This window comes from Lissotriton vulgaris, chromosome 2_1 (assembly GCF_964263255.1).
Source record: "Lissotriton vulgaris chromosome 2_1, aLisVul1.2, whole genome shotgun sequence".
NCBI lineage: Eukaryota > Metazoa > Chordata > Amphibia > Caudata > Salamandridae > Lissotriton > Lissotriton vulgaris.
In genome coordinates, this window is record NC_141687.1 from 1016327397 (window position 1) to 1016353511 (window position 26115).

General features: G+C 45.3%; 1 protein-coding gene across 4 annotated transcripts in view; it reads left to right on the forward strand.

Moving 5' to 3' along the window:
• LOC147731545 (dipeptidyl peptidase 4-like) overlaps nucleotides 1-26115 on the forward strand; it is a 688588-nt gene that overhangs the window by 475326 nt on the left and 187147 nt on the right. The window lies entirely within an intron of this gene.

The following is a 26115-nucleotide window of genomic DNA, read 5'->3' on the forward strand; positions in this document are numbered from 1 at the left end:
ACGGAGTCCATTCGGTTCCCCTATGCAAGTAACTAATAATCAAAAAGAGAATGGACACTAGTTTCTGCAAAAAAACAATAGTTTTTTATCGAGAACCCTCATAGACTTCCTGGAATTATCGTAGCGGTATATCTTTTTTCCGCCCCATCAGGAGTCCTGGCATAGTCATTGGGTCAACGATTAACGTGCAGGATGCCTGCCTCACCAGAGGCTACTTCTGGTATTTACAGAAGTGTCCAGAAATGAAAAAGGAGGGGGAAAAAAACTCTTTAAAAAATAATGACTTAGTCAGGACTGTACAATTTAATATCGAAAAAAGGGACTAGTCACTATCATTAAGAACCATTGTGATATGTAGGTAGTTGAGTTATTGGGCTACCATATCATTATAAAGGAGTGTCGACATGTTTCAGCTCTCAGGGCCCACAGGGGTCAGGGGAGCTTTTGTCAGGACAGAAACAAAAACAAACATACATAAAGAAAAAACGCACACTTTTGGTGTGTGTTGCGAAAGTGGTTAATTGGAATTTCCAAGCTGTACAAAGAAACCAACAAGGAGCTTGTATCAGTTGGTATGCATGTGAGGTTTGGCATACTAGTGCACACATTATCAAGCATTATTTATGCTAACAAAGATTAACCCTGTTTGTAAAGGTAATCGGGAAAAAGGAGAAAATAGGAAAAACAGCGGTCTGGGGAGGGAGTGGTATTCAGCCATGCGGCTGCTAATTGATCAATGTCTTAAGGACGGTGGTCAGACATCAACCTTCATGTGTTAACTGTTTGTTGATATTTCTGGGGATCGGATCTCTAGATCGTTACCATGTTTTAGATTGATACACATGGTAGCGGTTCTATATATAGTTAACCACATTGGACATCAAATCATTGTGACTGTTCTAAAAATGCTGTATAAGCCGAAAAACGGTATACCGTGGATAACATGGGTCTGAGTTTTTCAGGGAGCGACATCGACGAAATATTAGCAGGTCATTCTTTATTACAAAACCAAGAACTTATTGAAACAATAGCACAAACAGATGAGTGGGACACCTTAACTAATAAAAAGCGTGAACAGATCCGGACTGCAATACACGGAATAATCATGACGGAATATCTTAGATCCAAATCCGCTCCAAAAGGTTTATGGGTCACAAATGCACCCAGAATTTTCTTACATGATCTAGTTTTTCGACGTGATTGGTCTTCCATTTCATGGAAATGTACACTAGACTATTTAGTCCTAATAGTCAAGACAGCTAAAAGGCTATCAGACGCACTATTACTAGAAATACAAGAGTGCGAGAATGAACTCAAAAAGAACATAAATCCCCAAGTGTACAAGAAACGCTTAGATGAAATCACAAAAGAAATTGATGATATGCAAGAATATCTGACGCAAAATAAACTCCAAAAAATATCAAAAGAACTGAAGAAATTCAGCCAAGAGAAAATGCATCCGTACTCGAAGGACGATTTTGTCTTCACAAGTCACGGATCAGATGGAGACTCCACTGGTGGGACTTCATCAGAAGGTTCAGAAGCAAGTTTTGATGGGTCAACACCAAGAAGAGGTCGTAACAATTTTAGATTCCAACGCCCCCGACGAGGAAATAGATGGCAAAGACCACCTTTCTATCATGGTAATCCAATACCATATTATCCTCCATACATGCCTCCCTTTGCTGGATGGATGAATCCTTTTCATCCCAACGCCAACCAACAGCAACAAATGGAAAACCAACATATGCCAAACAACGCTGTTCAACATCAAGCACAGCCTTTTTTAGGGAGAGGCCAGAACATTTCGAGAGGCAAAAAGAAAAACCTCAGGTGGCAAGACCAACAGCCCAGTGTACAAACAAGGAGCATGGCCTCAGCTCAACCAGGACCGAGCAAGAAGACTCATTTTCATTTCATTTCATCAACTTTTATTCGATTATAGATTTGTATAATCATGAAAAGTACATTTTAAAACAGAGAAATAAAACATAGTCAAAAAGAGAAAATCACTATGCAATTCATCACAGAACTGGCATCGCTGTACCGAACAAAAGATGTCAAAGTGGATTACTGTTATGGAGATGATACAAGTTTAGGAGTTGACTTTGCGACGAGTTGATATTACTATTTTAAGAAAGGTCGCTATCATTTTTGCTTCATGCGGGGATTTCGGAGATTGTAAGTGGGAGAGTGCTGAATATGATTGTCTGAGACCACTTGAGCGGAGGAGGGGCAAAATCCATGTTTTCCTTGCTAGTCTGTAGTATTTGCAGAAAAGGACAACATGTATCGTCGATTGTTCAGAGACTCTGTCGCAAGGGCATCTCATCAGATTTCTGGACCAGATCTTCATTTCTGGAAATGAGACCAGACGGAAAAAAAGATTGAACCGGAGTCTTGTAATTAAAAACTTTTCATAGTTTGAAAGGAAGTATGTCAGGTATGGCTGTATGAGTTTCGCTGTCTGCAGTGTGCGAGATTTTTCATTTTGTTTTTTGGTAATCTCAGCTTGGTTGCGGAGTTCCCTTAAGTGACCCATACATAGTTCCTTCAACTGTTTCTTCGAGATATCTTCTATTGAAGGGGGTTCGAGGAAGTAGTGCTCGCAGTCAAGATCTAGAAAGAATTTGTGAATATAATTGAGCCAAGGTATTTTCTTCCAGTACGCTAGACCGAGACATTCGGTGATGAGGGAGCGGGTGATATGGCTTTCGGGGTTAAACCATATACGCTGCCACAGTAGGATGGGCTGGCATCGTATGGTGTCGGTCATATATTCCATACCCAGCTCCCGATGTGAAGCTAGGATCGGGGAGCTTTGGGGGAGGGCTAGGATGTATTTGATAAAAGCGTTCTCAGTAACCTGGAGTTGGTCGATACATCCATGGCCCCAGATGCCTGCTCCATACGTAGCCACACTGTGGCATTTTGCGTAGTATATCGTTAGTAGTTCCGCTGGAGCTGGTTTGCCTAGTTTCCTTGAGAAAGCACTTAATGCTGATACTGCACGACGAAAATTAAGGTTTCTAGCTTCCACTGCCTTACTCCAGGTCATTGTGTCTTCCACTAGAATGCCCAAGTATGGGTACACCAATGTTTTTTCTAATCTGCTGTTGTTAATGAATATGGGCTTGGAGACTCCCGGTCTTGGTCCGATGGTCATTGTGAAAGTTTTTTTGATATTAACTTTTAATCCCAGGGAGTCCATAAAAGTCACATATTTATTTAGCTGTCGCTGGAGTTGGTTAGATGTCCGTGCCAGGATGACAGAGTCGTCGGCATATAGGAGGATGGGAATCGGGCGATGGTCTATCTGCGGGAGGTCCTGGCTCCCTTCCAGAATGGCCTGTTCAATCCCGTTTGTATATAGATTGAACAGGAAGGGAGCCAGCACGCACCCCTGCCTTACTCCTCTTGATATTTTAAAGGGACGTGATAGTTCACCGCCAATGCCGAAACGGACTCGACCTTCTGCGTTGGTATATAGCTCTCTCAGGAAGGCTAGTATGGGAGGGTCCACTCCGAGGTTTTCCAGGATCTGCCATAGCTTTGCATGCTGTACGCAATCGAATGCCGCACTTAGGTCTACATAGATCAGATAGATGTTGCCTCCTTTAGCGCGCGCGTACTTTCCAGCCAGAAGGACGAGGTTTAGTGCCTGTTCCACCGTTCCGAGCCCCTTCTGGAAACCATATTGCAGGTCAGTAATGATGTTATTCTCCCGGGCCCATGATTGTAGTCGGTCCAGGAGTATTCGATCTGCAATCTTGCCCGTGGAGTCCAGAAGGGAGATCGGTCGGTAGCATGCAGGGTCATTGCGGTCCCCTTTCTTGAAAATGGGTAATAATGTAGATGTTGACCATGATTGGAAGAGACCGGTTTCGGCGACTGCTGCCATTACCCGTGTGATTATTATTGACCAATAATCGACATTGTGTAGGAACAGGTCCATGGGGACCCCGTCTGGGCCGGGGGCCTTGCCAGGTTTTGAGGCCTTAATTGCCTTTCTGACCTCGTTGAGGGTAAAGCGTAGCCTAATGGGATAGATATTTCTCTTGGCTGGTTCAGAGTCTTGTGCTTGGATTATTTGAGCAGCACCCGTTGGTATTCCGAAGATTTTTGAAAAGTGGGAGATCCAGTCTTCCTCAGATATTGCCACATCAAGGTGGTTTGGGTCGGTGATGTTAGTCAGAAAGGGTGATCTTATGGTCTGCCAGAAAGCAGTGCTATCTTTCCTAGATGCACTGTCATGTAGTTGAAGCCATAGATCTTGCTTTATCTGCTTTTTGCGATTTTTCCGGGCGTTATTGTAAATATTTCTCCGTTGGGAGATTATTTGGGGATCTCTCGGTTTCTGCCTTAAGGCTTCTTTGAGAGATGTAAGGGCCTTTCGGCAGTCAGTGTCGAACCATCTCGTGGTGGGAAGTCTTGGCTTGTTTTTTGTGATTATGTGTAGCTCGTCCCTTATTGCTTCCTGGATGTAATAAAAGGAGGTGGTAATTAATTCTGGGGGTGCCTCAGGGGACAGACAGTTCGTTAACCAGAGATGCGTTTTTTCTAGGACCCTTTGTGTTATCTCTTCCGGGTCGATCTTTGACCATTTAATTGCGTAGCCATTTGTCTTCCTCATGGCCAGCGATTGTTGGTCAAGGGAGCTAGCTTTTGGAGAGAGTGTTCCAGCTTTCTTCATGAGGATTTCCACACTAAGAGGATAATGGTCGCTAGTTGGATTAGACCCTGTTCTGTTTTGTAGTTTTTTAGTTGCCCTTTATAGGAGTTTGAGGCTAAAATATAGTCGATGGTAGACAGACATCCTCGCCCGTGAAAGGTGGGTAGAAAGTCCTGCACCGGATTGACTAGTTCATTGGCAAAGTCAAGGTCCAGGGTGAAGAGGATTTCATTTAGTTTGTTTCCACCCGACGTGTGCACAAAGTGGGGGATGGGATTTCCGAGTTCGTTCTGGAGCCCGCAGTTCCCGTTTTTGTAGTTTGGGCACAATGTTAAATTGAAGTCACCTCCCCAGATGTAGTTGAGTGTGGAATTGGGATGTGTTTTTTGAAGTAAGAATAAATATGCCGCTATTTCGTCTAGGTGTGAGCAGCATTCCAGAGTGCCGGTGTTATTATAGTAATTTATGAATATGTGTAAGTTTTTCTTTGATACCGTTGGCTGTGTGACTTGAATGATTTGGAAGATGTATGTTTCCTTTAATAGTTTCACGGTGAGTGGAACGGTATTGGAAAAATAAATCATAAGTCCACCTTTTGGTCTTCCCATAGTACTAGGTACTGCTTTGGTGAAGAATGTTTTGTAGCCCGCTAAATGAAGTGGAGTTGTGCGCCAGGTCTCTTGCAGGCACAGAATTTGTTGGCTCCTTGCTGTGTCGAGCCATGAAGGACAAGTTATTTTTGTGGTTAAGCCTGCAACGTTCCAGTAGGCAATGGCCAGGCTCAGGGTTGATGTTTCCTTCGCAGTTGCGGGTGTTGTCGAGCTGTTGATGTTCGCTGCGGCTTGTTGGATGCATATTCCCAAATTGGTATCGACTTCTGCTGGAGGGATATTTGGTGGAAACTTATTTTGGTGTGCAGATAGTGCCTCAGACTCTGGGGATGTTACATGCTGCTTGGTAATTGCTATTTGTGGAGTGATATCAGGTATTTGTTTGCTAGATTTGTCCCGGGTTGGTCAGTCGACCATTTCGAGACAATCAAAACGGTTTTGGGTTGGAAAGCCCTGCCATGCTTCGTAGGTTTGATAAGGTCTGTCCTGCCAATATGGCCTCTGTCGTTCTCTGGGCCTTTCTCTCGGTCCGCCCCTAACTATATAGTCATAGGAGTGTTCCATCTGTTTCCATGGCGCTTGGTACCATGACTCCTGGTTCCACGGCTCTTTGGGGAGCTGGTGCCATGCCCAGGGTGGAGAATTACACTGTTGTTTCGCTGGGGGATAGAAGAAGGAAAGATGTCTAGCATCAATCCCCCCTTTTTTGTCGAGCTGAGGCCAAGCACAAATATAATCTACTGTTGAGGGATCTCTGCACGTTATAATGATGCAGTCTCCGCGTATTGATTTTGTCGTTTTGCCTATCCAGGCTACCCTACGGGCTGTGGCAAGAAGACTCACTCATAGTGAACCTGACCACCATAACTCTGACTGAAGACCAGAAAAATTTCCTCAACAAGGGACTCGGTTTTGTTCCTACACCCACTACTGACCGATTCAAGCTCAAATGTGAAGTCTCTGAATTTTGCAGGACTTTGAAATTGAAAGCATTCTTTAGCAATTCACCAAACCAAGTGACGGAGGGAGATACCAATCTAAGAAGAAAATCTAAGTTCTGCCCACCATCCACAACAGTGCCCATTGAAATTCAAGCGTTTGAACAAGCGATAATGAAAGGGATCGACGAAATGGACAATAAGAAAAAAACCTACCACAATATGACTAACAAAGAAAAACAAGCACTATCCGAACTAAGAGACAACGAGGACATTATAATCAAACCCGCAGACAAGGGTGGCGGGGTGGTAATCCTCACAAAAGAAGGATACAATGAACAATGTCTGGCTCTATTGTCCAATGAAACTTTCTACAAAAATCTAGACACCGACCCCACTGAGAGATTAACCAACACGATCGCAATAATGGTACATGAGGCCGAAACGAATAGTTGGATATCAAAAAAAGAGGCAGAATTTTTAACACCTAAGGGCCCCAAAATACAATTTTTCTATTCGCTACCCAAAACTCATAAAAACAAATTCCCTCCTCCTGGACGCCCGATAGTATCGGGAATTGGATCTTTGTTGGAACCACTATCGAAATTTGCGGACGAATATTTAAAACCATTCGTCCAAAAAACGCCCACATACCTAAAGGACACGAGAAACCTCTTAAATCAGATTGCGGATGTAGAATTCAATCAAGATAGCATGCTACTGGTAGGACTGGATGTGGAATCCCTCTACACCAGTCTACCCCAAGAAGATACCCTGAAGATGTTGGAGGATCTTCTCTTCATGCAAGATTGGACATATAAGACCCCCCGTCACTTTATACTCGAATGCTGCAGATTGGCTCTACAAGAGAATTACTTTGAGTACAACGGCCAACTATTTCTCCAATGCCATGGGACCTCCATGGGCAGTGCATTTGCGCCTTCGGTAGCGGGACTCTATGTGAGCCGCTTAGAAGAAGAATGCATCCTTAACAACACCAATCCTTACGTTTCCAGTATCAAATATTGGAAACGTTATATTGACGATGTCCTACTCATATGGGACACACAATCTGATCTTACCATCTTCATAGACTGGCTTAATGGCAGAGACCCATGGCTGAAATTCACCTTTACATCGCACAGGCAAACAATTGATTTCTTGGACCTTACCATTTTCTCCGAAAATGGAAGATTGGAGACCAAGACCTTCACTAAACCGACAGCCAAGAACTGTTTACTGTCATACTACAGTTACCACCCTCGTCCCCTACGAGATAATCTCCCATACAGTCAATTTCTTAGACACAAACGGAACTGTAGTAAAAAAGAAGATTATAAAAAACAAGCAGAAGAACTCAGTCAAAAAATGAAGAAAAAAAACTACACACCGGCAATAATAAGGAAGTGCGAAAAACGGGCTAAACATCAGCCCAGAGACTGTCTCCTACAAAGCACGAATAAAGAACCAGTCAAAGACCTTGTGACCTGTGTAACAACTTTCTGCCCAGCTACCTATGATGTTCAGAAACTATTAAAGAAGAACTGGCAGATATTAACCTCTGGAACCCTGAATTGGCCGAAGCCAAGGTTTGCAAATAGAAGAACAAAAAACATAAAAGACATTCTTGTTCACACCAGACCGAAGACAATACTTCCAAGGTCAAGCATCAGAGATGTACATATGATGCCAGTTACGGGACATTATCCATGCGGTACATGTGGGGTTTGCAAACTTACCTCCAGCACGAAGACCTTACAATTAAATGACAGCTTACTATGGACTCAAAGAAGCCATACAAACTGCAACTCGACACACGTGATTTATCTAATCACATGTCCATGTCAAAAACAATATATCGGCATGACCTGCCGCAAAGTCAAACTCCGTATAGGAGAACACCGGAGCAATGTTAGGTTGAAAAAAAACACAACTAAAGTTTGCACCCACTTTGTAGAGGCTGGCCATACATGTGACGACCTAAAATGGACAGTCCTGGAAATGCTAGACTTTAAAGATCAAAACGCTGAGCAAATTCTATTCAACAAAGAACAGAGATGGGTTGATCGTTTAAAGACAGACATAGTGGGAATGAATGACCACATCCCATGGCATCAATTCTGTTAATCCTGCCTGACCGTATGCAGGAGAATGAGAAATCTGTGGCTATAACTCCTAAACGCAAAGATCCAAACTAGTATATGATAGCTGAAAAGTCTATTAGACATTCCACCATCTTACAGTGTTCTTTCTGTACACACAATAGTCCTTTTTCAGTGTCCTTGATCAGTATAAAAGACCGGAGAACTAAGACCCGCCCACAACCAGGGGCAGAGTCAGCACAAGGCACGAAATCCGCGCCGCATGGGTAAGAATGGCGTTTTCCTGTTTTCCTTCAGTGATCAGGTAAGAACGCCCTTGCAACTAACCATAGACGCTCCATTGTCTCCCACTTAGTAAAAATCCAGAAGCGACTCCCAGTCCCTGTTGATGCCAATAACTGAACTTACAAGGTAAAACACTGGTGTGTGCATGGGTATCCACGGTATACCGTTTTTCGGCTTATACAGCATTTTTAGAACAGTCACAATGATTTGATGTCCAATGTGGTTAACTATATATAGAACCGCTACCATGTGTATCAATCTAAAACATGGTAACGATCTAGAGATCCGATCCCCAGAAATATCAACAAACAGTTAACACATGAAGGTTGATGTCTGACCACCGTCCTTAAGACATTGATCAATTAGCAGCCGCATGGCTGAATACCACTCCCTCCCCAGACCGCTGTTTTTCCTATTTTCTCCTTTTTCCCGATTACCTTTACAAACAGGGTTAATCTTTGTTAGCATAAATAATGCTTGATAATGTGTTCACTAGTATGCCAAACCTCACATGCATACCAACTGATACAAGCTCCTTGTTGGTTTCTTTTTACAGCTTGGAAATTCCAATTAACCACTTTCGCAACACACACCAAAAGTGTGCGTTTTTTCTTTATGTATGTTTGTTTTTGTTTCTGTCCTGACGAAAGCTCCCCTGACCCCTGTGGGCCCTGAGAGCTGAAACATGTCGACACTCCTTTATAATGATATGGTAGCCCAATAACTCAACTACCTACATATCACAATGGTTCTTAATTATAGTGACTAGTCCCTTTTTTCGATATTAAATTGTACAGTCCTGACTAAGTCATTATTTTTTAAAGAGTTTTTTTCCCCCTCCTTTTTCATTTCTGGACCCTTCTGTAAATACCAGAAGTAGCCTCTGGTGAGGCAGGCATCCTGCACGTTAATCGTTGACCCAATGGCTATGCCAGGACTCCTGATGGGGCGGAAAAAAGATATACCGCTACGATAATTCCAGGAAGTCTATGAGGGTTCTCGATAAAAAACTATTGGTTTTTTGCAGAAACTAGTGTCCATTCTCTTTTTGATTATTAGCTTCATGATGATGGGCATATCGGTGGTTGATTCTTGGCGTGGTTGTCCCCAAGGAGCCCAAAACTTCAGGAGTTTCACCTGGAGTTCTTTTGTGAGGCAGGATGGGTCCACTCTGATGCTAGCCAAGGATCCAGGACTTAGGGGGCTTCTCTTGGAGATCAAGACTCACTCCGGCAGGTCAGAGGCAGGTCCAGGAGGTGGTCAGCTGGGCAGTTGCAGTGAAGTCTATGGAAGCTTGTTGAGTCCCTATAGCTCTATCAGGAGGTCAACTAACTGACCATTGAAGTCATTTCTGGAGATCCTGGGTTCAAAGTAAGCATGTCTAGCATTCCTCCTTTAGACAGCAGGACAGTCCTTCTTTTGAATCTTCTACAGGTCCAGGAGTGTTCTGATGAGAGGTGCCAGCCTTTGTGTGGGATCAATCCCTGACCTATTCCCAAATTCATTTTGGTTCAGTTCAACCCCTTCTCATGGGTTTGGATTCAAACTGCCTAGTTTAACAAAGGCAAGAACAGGCCGGGTGTCAGGTTCCTTTGTGTGTGCTGCTGGCAGAGTCCATTAAAGTGTGATCATGGCAGGGCATAACTCCTCCCATGCCATTCCATCAGGAAGGCCCACTCCTACATCTAGGTCCTTTTGACCCACGTATCTGGAAGGAATACACAACACGCCACAGGAGAGCCATTCACAATGACCCTGGACACTGCAGAAAGGCACATTTGGTTTTGGCAGAGAAATGCCAGCTTTCTAAAAGTAAAAAGAACAGATGACTCATGTATTGAATGCTGAGTAAATCAAGCATTCACCCCCAGTCACAGATCTAGGTTAAATCCATTGTTTTTAAGCTTGACACATCACCCCAGTTTAGACCCAGGCATATGCAATCAGCTCAAACTGCCAGACCAGGTCCTCCCTATACGGTTAGCAAGCATCCTGGGACCAGTTTGGGGGTATCACTCCTCATCAGCAAGGCTAGCCTGAGCTTTAATTCCCTGAGAAGCATGTGACTACTCGCCATACCTACTACTGAGATCCAGAGCTAGGGGTGGGGATTAGTACTTGGTTGGCCTAGTATGCATGGACAACACTGAAATGGTCCCCAGGACATTGGAGGCAAAGCTCAGCACCTATGCTTGAGGGTCAGTAGCCTCTTTCTTTTCCGTTGTCACAGGGTTCTCTTCCCTTGTGCATGATATTCAGCTTTACGTTGTCCACTCCACGAATCCCACAAACAAACAATCAATCAATCAATCAATCAAACCTTTGTAAAGTGCACTACTCACCAGTGAGGGTCTCACGGCGCTGGTGGGGAGGGTGCTGCTACTGCTCGAACAGCCAGGTCTTGAGAAGTCTCCTGAAGGTCAGCAGGTCCTGGGTCTACCGTAGATGGATGGGTAGGGTGTTCCAGGTCTTGGCGGCGAGATGGGAGAAAGATCTGCCACTGGCGGTCGTTCTGTGGATGCGTGGGACAGTGGCGAGGGTGAGGTCAGCGGAGCAGAGCTGGTGGTTCGGGGTGTAGAAGGTAAGTCGTTTGTTGAGGTATGCTGGTCCAGTGTTGTGGAGTGCCTTGTGAGCGTGAGTGAGGAGCTTGAAGGTGATCCTCTTGTTGACGAGGAACTAGTGCAGGTCTCTCAGGTGGGCTGTGATGTGGCTGTTGAAGGGGATGTTGAGGATGAGGCATGCAGAGGCGTTCTGTAAGCATTGTAGTCATTTCTGGAGTTTGGCTGTGGTTCCCATGTATAGGGCATTGCCGTAGTCCAGTCTGCTACTGATGAGGGCCTGGGTAACCGTCCTTCTGGTTCCAGTGGGGATCAATCTGTAGGTCTTGTGGAGCATGCGGAGGGTGTTGAAGCAGGAGGATGATACAGCGTTGACTTAATGGATCATTGATAGTGAAGAGTCAAGGATGGACCCCAGGTTGCGTGCATGGTCGGTGGGAGTCGATGCAGCTCCTAGTGTGGCGGGCCACCAGGAGTCGTCCCAGGCGGAGGGGGTGGAGCCGAGGACATCCATCTTGTCCAAGTTCAGTTTCAGGCAGCTGTTCTTCATCCATTCGGCGACAGCCTTCATTCCTTTGAGGAGGTTGGTTTTGGCGGTGTTGGGGGCCTTGGTGAGGGAGAGGATCAGCTGGTTGTTGTCGGCGTATAAGATGATGTTGAGGTTGTGCGATCGGACGATGTTGGCGAGCAGTGCCATGTAGACGTTGAAAGTGTCGGGCTGAGGGATGATCCATGGGGTACACTGCATATGATCCGGGTGGCTTCAGATCACAATGGGGGAGGCGGACACTCTGGGTTCTGCCGGTGAGGCAGTAGGTTGTCCTGTCTAGGGCTTTGTTGTGGATCCCTGCGTTGTGGAGGCGTGTGCATAGAGTGTGGTGGCAGACGGTGTCGAAGGCGGTGAGAGGTCCAAGAGGATGAGGGCTGCGGTTTTGCCGTTGTCCAGCAGGGTTCTGATGTCGGTGGTGGTGATGAGGGCAGTTTCAGGGCTGTGGTTGCTGCGGAATCCAGATTGAGGTGAGTCCAGAGCTTTGTTCTCCTCGAGGAAGCGTATCAGCTGCCTGTTGACAATCTTCTCGATGACTTTCGCCAGGAATGGGAGTAGGTAGGTGGGCCGAATGTTCTTGAGGTCCTTAGGGTCTTCCTTGGGTTTCTTGAGTAGGGCGTGCTTTCAGCTCTCTGGGAAGGTGGCGGTCTCGAAGGAGTTGCTGATGATCCTCCTGAGGTTTGGTGCGATGATGGAGCTTGCTTTGTTGAAGATGTGGTGTGGGCAGGGGTCGGATTGTGAGCTGGAGTGGATGGTGTTCATGATTTTGATGGTGTCTTCATCATTGACGTGGGTCCAGGAGAGTAGAAGGTCTGTGTGGCCGGGGGCAGTGTGGCTAAGGTTTTGGTGTCTGTCAGGGGCCTGGTTGTCGGAGCTGTCGTGGATGTCGGCGATCTTGCGGTGGAAGAAGGTGGCTACGGAGTCGCAAAGGTCATGCGATGGCAGGATGTCGCTGGAGTTGGAGCTGGGGTTGGAGAGTTCCTTCGCAACGTTGAAGAGCTCTTTGCTGATATGTGCTTTGTTGACGATGCATTCCTTGAAGGAGGCCCTTTTGGCGGTTCGGATGAGTTGGTGGTGCCTGTGGATGGCGTTCTTGTGGGCTGCCTTGTTGTCCGGTGTCTGTTCGTGGTGTCACTTCCTCTCGAGTCTTCGGCAGGTCTGCTTGGATGCCTGGAGCTTGACGGTGAACCAGAATGATTTTCTGTTGGTGCGTCTATTTGAGCGTTTCTTGATCGGGTGAGAGTGTTGGCGCAGTCGTTGGTCCATTGCCTGCGGTTACGGGCAGCGGTGTTGGTGTCGGCGGTGTCAGTTGGAGAGTTTCGGGCGAGGGTGGCCTGAGGGTACGGCAGTGTGACCATGTGCGGTCAACGCCATTTTATTCTATCCCCTCTGGCCACGCCTGGCCAGAGGATGTCGTGCGTGCACCTTCCGGGTCCGAGGCAGACTAAACAGGACTGCCGCCCAGCTACATCCGTCACACCCGGGTCTGAAAGATATGTGGGGGGAAAGAATTGTTAACTGTAAAAGGGAATAAAAATTGTTACGTCCATTATATTAAGGCCACCAGATATTTCGGACAGAAGCAAATTGCATTACTCATGCACAAGCAGATGGACCGATACTTTTGGAAATGTTATGCGTACTGCAAACTCCTTGCGAAAGTAATGTTATGCGCGTAAAAGCGACACAGAAGTATAAATATCTTGGTTTAATCCTTATTTACTAAATAGTAACCTAGAAATACGTTGGGGTAGATAGACAAGCCCCTTGCGCCACTTTTGCGGCCCTTTTAACATGGGAAAAGTGACGCAAAAGGGGCGCAAGGGGCTTGTAAATCTGCCCTGATGACTTTAACAGTGTGCTAATCGGAGGCAACGACCGTATTTCTTTTATGTCATTTTCTATATTGGAGGCTTAAAATGATATCAAACTAATTGGGGTGGCTCTATTTACAATTTACAGCAGTTGGACATGTGTATCGCTTCTCTAATTCTAACCATCCTACAGTGACAATTTCAATAAAGAGCTGTTTATTAATTGATCGTTCGTGCAATCTGAAATCACATGCACTGTATGTATAAAAGTACATAGCGACGGTGGGGCTTATTTACAAGCACCTAGCGCCACTCCAACGTCACTTTTTCTATGTTAAAAAAGAGGCAAAAGTGGAGGAAGTGGCTTGTAAATCTGCCCCCGGTGTTTTGTAATCGCGGAGAGATTCCTCCTGCAAATAGCTTAAAACTACCTAAATATATTATTCTGTTGCATACTACCCTCTAGTGTACAAAGGTTTAATTACATGCAGTACAACTTTTAGCTGTTTTCAGATGTAATCCACAGAAAGATTGAGAACGTATTGTATTCAGTAGATCATGATAAACAGAGAAATTCGTAACAATATCATTATATGCAGAGAGGGCCATTACACTGTAGCTCCCACGTATCTCTAAATTACTTGCTATTATGCAGCTGGTATTGACTATCAGACGGGTGCAGAATGATTGCGTCGAAGATGAAGATGTGGAAACATAAATATATGAAGATGGCAGCAGGTACAGTATGGCGGGTAGAGCGAGCAACTCCTGCTCAACAGATAATTAGGCCGAACAGAGACTCAAAACAGCCCTGGCAAAAATGTTGACACCAGCCTGATCCCTTCCTACACTCTCCTTCATTGTTAGAAATTTGTTGAATAGCTGACTGGGGTGTGAGCCCTGGTTAAGTAGCAACCACAATCCTTGTCAGGGTTAGACAGAAGCACACTCCAAATTAACATACTGTCAAGGTTTCAGATTGCTTATGTGTGACATTTTCTTAATGTCAGTGTAATTATAAGTGACATTCAACGAATATCAGTGGCGCTTTCTCACAAGCAAAATCAAGCAATGAAGACGAGGGAAACATAAATAGCAGAAACTACACCCATTTGAGCAACAGGAAACTCTAAGAAGATCTAAGAAGATCTTAAAAGTGCTGGAAAGCACCAGAAATGAAAGGGCGCTGAGAGAACCGACTGTACCAAATAGGATGCGTGAGACCACAGCGGGATGATCCCAGCTGCCTGCTAATAAATTATCATAAATTCTTGGGGCCTCATTTATGAGTCTGTGCGTCACTTTTACGCCGCTGGTGCGTCACTTTTGTGATGCACCAGCAGCGTAAAAAATGTGCCTTGTTGCACCATATTTACAAAGTGACGCATCCAGGTAAATGCTACATTATACCTGCACCAGGTATAATGTATGCAGGGGGACGTTCTGACACAAGAGAGGGCCATTGAAGTGACGCAGTGAAATCTATGAGATTTCACTGCGCCACTTCTAGGACACAAATGCGTCAATTTCTTACGCTTGCCTCACAGCAGGCGTAAGATTGGCGCAGGCCCTTTCACATGGGGCTTGCCCCATGTGAAAGGACACATTGCTGGAGTTGCGTCACTTTTGTGACACACTCCAGCAATGCGTCCCTTTTGCGCCATACAGATATGTCAGAAATACTGACGTATCTGTAACTCCTTGCGCAATGATGCGTCATACTGTAAATATGATACATCATTGGTGTAGCGAGGAGGGCGCAATGAAAAGTGACACATCGCTGTTTTCACGCAGCGATGCGTCACTTTTCATAAATGAGGCCCTCAGTCACTACAGTCAGCTGACTCGGGGTGCAATCCATCCTACGGCATCACCAGGCAGACTTCATAAGAGTGAGAGGCTGAGGCACACAGACTAAAACAAATTCAAAAGACGTTAGCTCAACTTCTAGCTCTCTAAAATAAATAAAAGCAATTTTACTGTGGGCAATAGGCCTGATCAGTTTAATAGGAAAATATAAAATATGATAAAAGAGACTAGGGATATAATATAGGTGGATTTCTTTTACATCTCATTAAAGCTCGCAGAGAGGTATTTTGTTACCTAGACTCTCAAATATTACCACAATACACTCATATGTGCTCTACTGATCGTCTTTTGTAATAACAATGGTCTCAGTAGACTGTAATTGATGTGGCGTTACTGAAGCCAGTTTTAACTACAGCTTTTATAATAACAGGGACCTGCGATTAAAGGTTACATATTTGTCCAAAACAAAAACATGTCACTTAAAATGCTAGACATAGATTATGTATGATCAAAGTAAGATTACCTCTTGTTTCTTTTAGCATTGTATGAATTCAGAAGCCCCAAAACATGAAAACATGAGTTAGCAAAAGAGAAGGAGACGGTGAACACTTCTGTGAACACGTCTGATGTAAAAATAAGTGATTGTAAAGAGCTGCAAAGTGTGCAAGCAGAAGTTTGTGTATTCGATGAAATAGTGAAGGGCGTCGCATCAGACCGGTGCAGTGAAGCACAATGAGAGAGTAGGGGGTGATCTGTATCCAAAAATGGGCAATTTCATGAATGGAATGGGGAGCCAGGAACAGCAGGAGCCCCTGCACAGACATCTGCTTTCTGATTGTAAACACAAGAGCATGGATTTTAAAAAACATTTGCAGAAAGCCACAGGTCTGTCCCAGATCAGCTAAATTGAAAGTAGCTCATTTTGACATACTCCAGTTCCAAAAACATAGGGCCTCATTTGCTATGTTTAGGTGCACTGCAACACAGCAAGCCTTCCTGCTGCACTGCAGTGCATCAAAATGAAAGGGTAGGAATGCACCAAATCTACAAGATATGATGCATTCTTGTCCTTCTCTCCTCCATTGGTGCACAAAGTGCAGCTGTGCGCCAATGCAGATGCCCTTGTGCCATCCTGCACAGAAACAATCAGTAAAGGCAACTTGCACCTTCTATGTGTGCTGCAAAGTGCAGCACACATAGAAAGAGCAAAAAACTAGGAGAAAAAAAATACTACTCCTCGTTGCGCCGCTCCTACGCCTCTCCTAGGGAGGCAAAGAATTCTAAAGCATTCCCAGGTTACAACACTTTGTAAAACTAGGAATATGTCAGGCTTGATGGATGTTGCATGGAACACCCACAGCAATACCATAGAACACCCATTTAGTACAGAGTGATGCGTGAAAGGGGCCCGTATTTACAAAGCCATAAAAAGTCACACAGGGTGACTTTACGTGGTCTCGTAAATATGGGCATGCACGCTGTGCTGCTGCTGCATCTAAAAAAAAGTGATGCACCGGTGGCGTAATGGGCTCCATAATTTATAGATTCGGCTAGCAAATGGTTGCAGTGGTCCAAGAGACAGAACGTCTGTGCAACTTGAAATTCTGTGAATCCAGCGGCATTCAGAATCATGCCCGAAGCCGCCCAAAGCAGCCCACCGGAGCCCGAGGATGTGATCGGTTCTGAGGTTCAGGCTGCTAAAATTAAATATTTAATGTTCATTTCTTTTGTCTATAGACCTGAGGCTGAGAGTCACTTTGAGCTCCATGGCTGTGATGACGATGAGTCTACAGCAGCCTAGTCCGGTCTCAGGGCATCATGATGAGAGGTACAGGTGGTACGGGTGGCAGTACGAGCAGCAACACTAACTTAGAAACCTAACTGTTGCCTGCTCGCACAGCCCACTAGTGACTTAAGTTCTGTCTTGAGCGGCAAATGGACAATGTAGCGAATACCACCTCAGTTCTGCAGCCAGCGAGAGTGCAGCTGAGCCCAGCCTGGCTGGTGTGACTGGACCCACCTCCTGGCAGATTAGATTTCATTCATGTGAGCTTTACAAATGAATAGTTTAACACTGCTGGAGCAGAGCAGTGCAGTTGCACAGCACAGTCATTATAGTGCAGTCTGTCACCCACTCTGTAGCTGCCAGAGCAGCGCGTGGTCCGTGCTTTGATCAGTGAGTGATAACAGCAGCATTCCTGCCTCTCATTTGTCAGCAACTTCAGGAGGAGCTATAAATGCATGACTTTGCATTTTCTAGTGGTAATGCATACCACCACACCAAAATTCGTTAGTCTAATGCCTGGTACTTGGCAGGGCTGAACTGATCTGTGTTGGCACAGGGCAGTCAGGCTTAACTTAGAGGCAAAGTGTACCTTATTTGTGAAGCACTTCAAACAATAAAGCAGTGAAAACACCACGGAAAAAGGATCCAACACCAAGTTAGAAAAATAGCTCTGAATTTAATAAATAAAACAAAACCAAAACAACAAAAATCCGATCAGTAGAACCGGAGTTATGTTTTTTAAAGAATAAACTGCAAAATAGCACATAAAAGCATTAAGCATCAATCGCAGCTATCTGGTCGCACTGAACCCAGTCAGAATCAAAATTTCAGGCCGACCACCATGGAGTCCCAGATTAGTCCAGCTGAAGGTTAAGTTTTGTGTCAAGAGTCTCATTTGCGTGGATGAAATTCGCTGGGATCTAGGAGAGAGTCGATGGCAGTGGTCAGCCTGTTGCAAGGTGTAGGTCAGGCATCGCAGATGGGCGGGCTGGTACTTCACTTTGGAGGTCCACCACAGGCGATCCATGCTTGCAGGGGGAAGAGGGGGCTTGTAGGGGCTCATGCTGATTTTCAGTGCGAGTGGTGCAGTTCCGGGGCGAACGGGTCCATACTCTGTCTCGAAGAGCACATAAGCATGAATTTAAGAGCTCAGTAGCCACACTAAAGGTCCAGGACTTGAGAAACATCTCTTGGAGGTCAGAAATTCACTGAAGACTTGTCCAGAAGCTGTTGGGGAGCCTGTTATGTCTCTAAAGCTTAGATCAGGAGGTCCACAGACTATCCCTTTTAGTCACTCTGGGGTTGGGGGTTCAAGATAAAGTTGCAGGTCCAGTTCCTGTTCTCCAGGCAAGAGGGCAGCAGGTCAGCACAGCAGGGCAGCAGCTCCTCCAGAGTATCCGTCCAGCAGAGTAGCAATCCTTTCAGCAGCACAGCAGTTCTTCATCCTGGCAAAGCATCAACAGGTCCAGAAGTGTACTGAAGTAGTGGTATCTGAGGTCCTTCTTTTATACACTGGTGCCCTGGTTTGGAAGGTGGGAGAAGCTTCTAGACCGTGTCTTTGACGGGGATGTAATTCCCTGCCTCCCCTGCCCTGACTCTAAGCTGACTGACGTGACAAAGCAGGGGCTTTAGGTCCTATGTGTGGAGACAGGACACAGCCTAGGCAGGTATAAGTGAGGCTGTGCCCAGCTCCTCCCTCCCATCAAGCCAGTGATGGCATACCCAGTCACACCTAAGCTCCTACTGTTTGTGGCTGTCTAGGTCAAATACATCAAGCCCAACTGCCAACTGCACCCAGTCATGTGACCAGAGACTGGCTGCAGGCACTAAATGGCTAAGGCAAGAAAATCATACAATCTACCCATATCAATTATAGGGCAGGGGTAATGAGAGAGACAATTATAGTGCTATATACATTTGCACTCTTTTTTTTGTCTTCAAAACTGAGCTGCCACACCACACCGCAACATCGGGAGGATGGAGATTTAAAAGTGGGTCCTGATGGCAGGGAGAGACCTTTGACAAAAAAAGACAAATTGTGTGTGCATACTGATGCGCTTATACGACTCAAAAAAAACCCAGCTGATACCAATTGCTCCCATGGTGTGACAATGTTTTCTTTTTCTCTGTTTTCTTAAATGTTTGACTACAAGGCTCCCCTCATCCCAGTACTCCATGAAGATTAACTGTCCCGAATTTGGCGTAAGAGTTAGAATGTGAATCTGGGTGTGTGTGGGAGTTGCACATTGTCTCCTTGTGTTACATGCATGTTTTACAAATGAGACCACACATGCCCATCTTTTCTAAAAAAAAAAAAAAATGCTTCCTCATGAATGGCATGGCTGATTCTCGCAAGGCCGGCAACCACTGGTTGGTCTTGCCTTTTGATTTAAGAATTGCATGTCCCAACTACTAGTAAATTAAATATGGCGATTGGGGATAAGCCAATATTACTATCTTTTAAGGAGGGAGGACATGCACTTTGGCACTGGTTATCAGGGGTAAATCTCTCAGAGCTCTAAGGCCAGCAAAAATAGGTCCAGCAAAATGGAGAAGTAAGGCATGTTTGTGGGAAGTGCACCCTAAGGCTGACAGGTCTAACATTCATCTCTCTCTTTCTTTCTATCTCCTCTCCTGAAGTCCCCCAGCCCCTCTCTACCTGCTATAAATATTTGGTGAAGCTGGAAAAAGAGGCATAGTTGCTAGCCGGGCCCCTGGTCTACACACTATCACTAAAGGTTCCATCCCCAAAAGGGAAAGTCCCCCCCTTATAAACAAACCAATTTTGTTTTGATGTACATGACATCTGGTCTGCAACATGAAAGTGATCAGAATGAACATGCAAGCCCAGATTGATGTTTTTTTCATGCAACACAATGCAGCAAAACACCTTGCTGTGCTGCATGAAAGAGTGAGGGCAGTAATGTTTCAAATTTATGAAGATATGGCACATGGCGCATTCCTGTTTCTCTTTGCACTGGTGCATTCAGTGCAGCCTCACACCAATGCAGGCATTCTTGCGCCTATGTTACAGGCAGGATAGTTTTTGTGTAGGAAGGGACACCTTTCTGCATGAAAATAATTCTTAGTGGCATTTTCCTCTTTCTAAGTGTGCGGCACAATGGAGCACACTTAGAAAGATGAAACAATGAACTTAAATAAATAAATTTCTCCTCGTTGTGCTTCTATTGATTCTGACACATTTCCAGGTCTACCAGTGTTGATAAATACGGGAATGCTTCAGAATACATGGTGGGTGCATGGGAACACCCATGCTCCACCCATGTATCACCTTCCTGGTGCAGTGTAACTCAAGGCAGCTAATTGTGCTGCCTCACGTTACACCAAAATTACCAAGCCACACAGGGCCAGCAGTGTGCCTTTGTGTGGCATGATAAATTGCATTCTAGGTTGTGCCTTGCCCTGTGTTGCTTTTCGTGGTGCGAAGGTGATGAATAATCATAAATCAGTATCACATCATATCAAAACACATATGCACCCACAGCTATGGCACACCCGTTGCACAGTTCTACTGGCTTTTGAGCCAGGTTGTCAAAATCCCAGATTCCTCCCTTTACTGCCTTAAGCACATCCTTCTAATGTCACCACCTAGCCTGAATACACTGTGGGTCGGATTTAAAGTGTGGGGGATCAGTTTCTCCCCACAACTCCATAATTCTTAGTAATTTACTCAACCACGAAGAAGCTAGAATGAACACAAAGAATGGTTTGCTTGAGTACACAAGACTAATCCCAATAATGATCAATAACCAATAACAATGGACTAACCACTAACCTTAGGTAGTAAATAAGTTGATTTGTAAAATTATTTACTGGTTGCAAAAATACTGGTCGCAAATTGCGACCAAACATTCCCTCTCATTCAAGAGATCTGGGTTGAATTCATTGTTCTTTTGCTACCAATGCCTCCCCAGTTTTGACCCAGCCATATGCAAATCAGTCTTGAGCCTGCTCCTAATGGGAACAGTCCAGCCTGAACTGCCAAGCCAGGTCCTCCCTGGACCAGAAACAAGCATCCTGGGAACATTTGTGGGTATCACCCTCCATCAGACAGGCTAGTTTGAATCCAGTGACATGGTGAGCATGGGACCCACATCTTGGGCAAACCCCTCTGATATGCATATGGCTGGGTTTAAACTTGAATGGTGGGAAAAAGAATTATGGATTGAGGCCCAGATCTCTGTACTGGGGGTGAATGTTTGTCACTGCTCAGCATTCCGTCCATCAATTGTTATTTTAACATTTTAATACAGGCAAGTGGGATACTTTGAAAACAATTAGGGAATATATTAACCCCAATGATTTCAATTGTAGCTGAGGCAGTTTCAGGCCAGGAGACAGCTCAAATAAAGTAATTTTTGGCTTCAGACATCAGGAGTTTCCCACCTGAATCAGGTCTATTGGCATGTATGCCAAGGGGAAAGGTCCTGTGTTTTCAAAGATTAGAAAATTGACAACAAGTTTTTTCCTCCCAGGGGAAACTATTATTGTAATTTATGTCTCTCATTAGGAGACCATTTATGCATGGTGACCATTCCTTCTGTACCCTGTTTTCTTTGGTGGGAGATGCCATGCTTTTGGCCCTTAAACACTTCCCTTCCAGTAGATTGTTGTACGTTTTATCTCTAGGCATCCCATTTCTTCACCACCCTGAAGTACCCTAAAAGCACAGATTTGCAAATGTTTACCTCTTGATATATTATTGAGCCTCTTATCCTTCCTCTTCCTTTGCATGATGAAGAGACCAGCACAATTTTGGAAAATGCCCATGAGTCAATGAGTATCTTCACACAAGTAATCCTCTTCCTGTTCAGCAGGATGTCAATGGATAGCACCTTTGAATCAAAACATTTGGGGCAGATTTACTAACATTTCATGCAATGCAGAGCAGCAAGGCAACTTGCTGTGCTGCATTCCGTCAAAGGGTGACATAAAAAAGACGCCAAATGTACAAAGTTATGGCACATTTCTGCTGCCTCCCTGCATTGGCGTACTGTGTACTGCCTATCACCAATGGAGTCACACTTACGCCATGGTGCCAAGGGACCTGTATTACAGGAAGGATTGTTTTTGTGCAGGAAGCAACAGACAAACAATTCTTAGAGACATTTTCCTTTTTCTATGTGTGTTGCATCACATATGGAAAAATCAAGTAACAATCGTTACGCCTGGATCTAGGAAGCATACCATTTTGACGTATTCCCAGATTTACAACGCCTTGTAAAACTGGCAATGTGCTAAAATCCAGGGGTGGATGCATGGGAACGCCCACACTCCACCCACAGAATGCCTCCCAGCCACAAGGCAACACAAAGCAGTGAAATGTTCTGCCGTGCATTAACTTAGCTTTAATAAACCATGCAGAGGCATGCAAGGTGACCTTGTGTGGAATGGTCAATCCTACTTAAAGGATTGCATGCGTCGCCTGCGCTAAGTATGGGAAACACAACCCCTTAGTAAATCTGGCCCAGGCATTTCACAGTGGTCACTACTAAGGTTTTAGCTAAAAAAAACTGTGATTTTCTTTTTTCCTTAATTTTCTATATATTGAGAAATAGGCGGCTCCCTGCAACTTGAAAACGTATCTTCTCTGCCCATTGCCTGCCCTTTCAGATAACATCAATATGTCATTTGTTATTTGAGAACTCAACTGACAGAAACTCCCTGGTCTCTCTGATAGTCGGCCTCCAAGTATCCGAAGTGAATTAGCCACAAGATCCTTCTTAGTCACTCAACAGCCTCTTCAGCTAATGCCTCATTATATTAGTTCTCCTATGTGCCGAACCACAGGCCTTGGACATCTTGGCCCCCTCTAAACAGCACTACTCTGCAAGAAAGAGCCCCTCGGCCCCCTTGTTTTTGGACAGACTTAGGCTGCTGAGGCAAGGGTGCCGTAAACAGGAGAGGTTCTGGCGGGCTCGGCTGGACCCCTTGGAGAAGGAACAACACAAACTTCTCCTAAAAGAATATAAGCTAGCCATCAAGGAGGAAAAGAGGGCTCACTTTGCTAATATGACTGCTTCTCTTAATTCTCCTAGAGACCTTTTTAAGATCATAGATTCCCTCTCCTCCCCTCAGTCAGCTGACCCCATAGTGGAATCTCAGGAGTTGTGTGATAAAATTTAGATATTTTTCCATTCAGAAATTGTGGATATCTATGACACCCTCTAATACCTGAACCTTGAGTTGGGATTTCCTACCACCCCGCCCTTCCTACAGTGGGGTGTCTGCCTTATGGACCTTCTACGAGTCTCCTGTACTTCTCCCTCCTTACTCCTGAATGGACTAATCAGCTTCTTGATAACACCAAATCCGGCTCCCCTTTAGACTCTTGCCCGCTCAAGGTCTTGAAGGCCTGTCGGGAAGTGGCCATTCCCCCCTCATGGAGGGTATGAATGCTGCGATTTCTGAGGAAGTTTTTCCTCTTTCATGGAAGATGGCGGTCGTTAAACCCCTTCTTAAGAAGCCCACTTTGGATCCAGGGGTTTTGAAACATTTTCAACCTATTTCACTTCTTCCTGACCCTGCAAAAACGTTGGAATCGCATCTTAATCGGCACCTCAGCACTTTTCTTGATGACTCTGTCCTGCTAGATGTTTCCCAGCATGGCTTTAGGAGATCTCATAGCACCGAATCCGCCCTCACTGTAGTTGTCAATGATATCCGCTCCCAGGTCGATAAGGGCTATACTACCCTTCTGGTCCTACTTGATCTTACCTTATCTCCATCTATTCTGGTCACTCGTCTCAGGGAGATAGGGGTCGGAGTCCCTGCTCTAAGCCTTTTGGCTTCCTTTCTTAATCAAAGGGAACAAAGGGTGAAGTTGGGCCAGTTTCTTTCTCCCCCTAAGCCTGTGCATTGTGGGGTCCCTCAGGGCTCTTCATTAAGCCCCACAGTGTTTAACATCTATGTGGCCCCACTTACCAGGGTAGTTAGATCTTTTGGGCTTGAGGTGTTGTCGTACGCTGACGACACCCAAATAATGGTCTTGCTCACGCAGCCCGTGAGGGATTCTGCCCTGAAACTTCAGGAATTGTATGGAGGCGGTGTCTCAATGGATGATACAGAACTTCCTGAAGCTAAATGGGGAGAAAACGGAGGTGTTGATTTTCGGGGGTAATCAGGATATCTGGTCAAATGACTGGTGGCCGCCCTCACTTGGGGATTGCCCCCCTCCCCGCCAGTTTGCTAGGAACCTTGGGGTGCTAATGGACACCACGCTTTCCTTTGACCGTTAGGTCAGCAGGACTGTATCCACCTGCTGCGGCATCATCAGGGTTCTTAGAAAGATTGCTCACTATCTTTACCCCGATGCTCGGGAACAAGCCACTGTGGCATTAGTTTCCCCAAGACTGGACTACTGGAACGCCCTCTATGGGGGTATAAATAAGAGCTTTATTCATCATTTGCAAATGGTCCAGATTGCGGCGGCGAAGATGGTCCTTAATCTACCCAGGCTTACCTCGACCTCATTAGCCAGAAGAAACCTACACTGGCTTCTCATTCAGTCTAGGATCTCTTTCCATATTCTATGTCTTGCCCGTGGGGCGTTTCATGGTACCGGCCCAGAGGGGATTAGGTTGCTCGTTCACTCCTACTCCCCCAGTCGAGCTCTTCGCTCCTCTAACAAAAATCTCCTTGCGGGTCCCAGATTTGTAAGAGCGACATGGGGAGGTAGAGCTTTCTCCTCGGTGGCACCCAGGCTATGGAACTCGCTCCCCCCGAACTTGCAGGGCAATCTTTCCTTGCTCTGTTTCGCAAAGCATGAAAAACTCAGCTCTTCTCTGAGGCATACCTGTAATACCACACTTTAGCGGACTACAGATTGGATGACCTGTTTGGCGCCTTGATGCCCTTGGGCTAAGTTGCACGGTAAAAGACTCCATTCATTCATTCATTCATTCATTCATTCATTCATTCATTCATTCATTCATTCATTCATTCATTTATTCATTCATTCATTCATTCATTCAGAGAGTTATGAAGCCCTAACCAGTAGTGCACTCATGCCCTCAGTGGGACTTGCATCTGCTTCTCAAATCCACTACTTTTCCACCCTATGTCCAAGCTTACACCAGATGTGCAACAGGGCTATTGCCACAGTTCATTGCAGCGTACCATTTGGGTGATAATATCCTGTTGCTGTCCTGGGATGTTGTTTGAATCTGCTGCCATCAGGCTATTTTTATCTGTGGGGCAACCTGGCCACTCCAAAAATCCATGGGTTCATCAGTTTAACTGCTACTAGTTAAACTCTCCTGTCATTCTAAGGTGGGGCTCAGCCCATAAAACCTACTCACATTAGGTGGCCCAAAGAGGCTTTTACAGTTCTTAAGTTCTAAATAATAAGTATCCATTCCCCAAAATCTTTCTGAGTAGGAAGTGTCAAGGAGGGGGAAGTCGGGACTGATGTAGAGGTAAGCCTTACCTGCACCTGCAGCACCACTGCAGCCTGGAGCCCCTGACCTCCTCTGCCACCTTCCCCTCCTCATCCCCTATAGAGAGAGCCTGGCCAATGACCAGCATGTACATCACTCTGGAGAAAGGGAATGTTTGATCCGGCCTTTTCTGCAGCGTTATCTCCAAACCATTTGCCTCCCATCTCATATTTTTCTGTCCCTCTTTTTGTTGGCTTTAGGACTCTGGGCACTTTACCACTGCTAATCAGTGCTAAAGTACATGTGCTTTCTCAGGTATGATTTGTTTAAACTTGTTTAGCATATTAAGTTTACATATAAGTCCCTTGTAAAGTGGTATACCATATCCATATACACAGGTCCTCTAACTATTGGGAAAACACAAGGAGATGATGGACGGAGTGCTGAAACTTTTCAAACACTCACCCCCAGTCACAGATCTGGGCTGAATCCATCATCATTCTTTAGCTCACTTTGCCACCCCAGTTCAGACACAGCTATATGCAAATCAGTCCTGACCCTGTGCCTCATGGGAACAGTCCAGACGGAACTGCC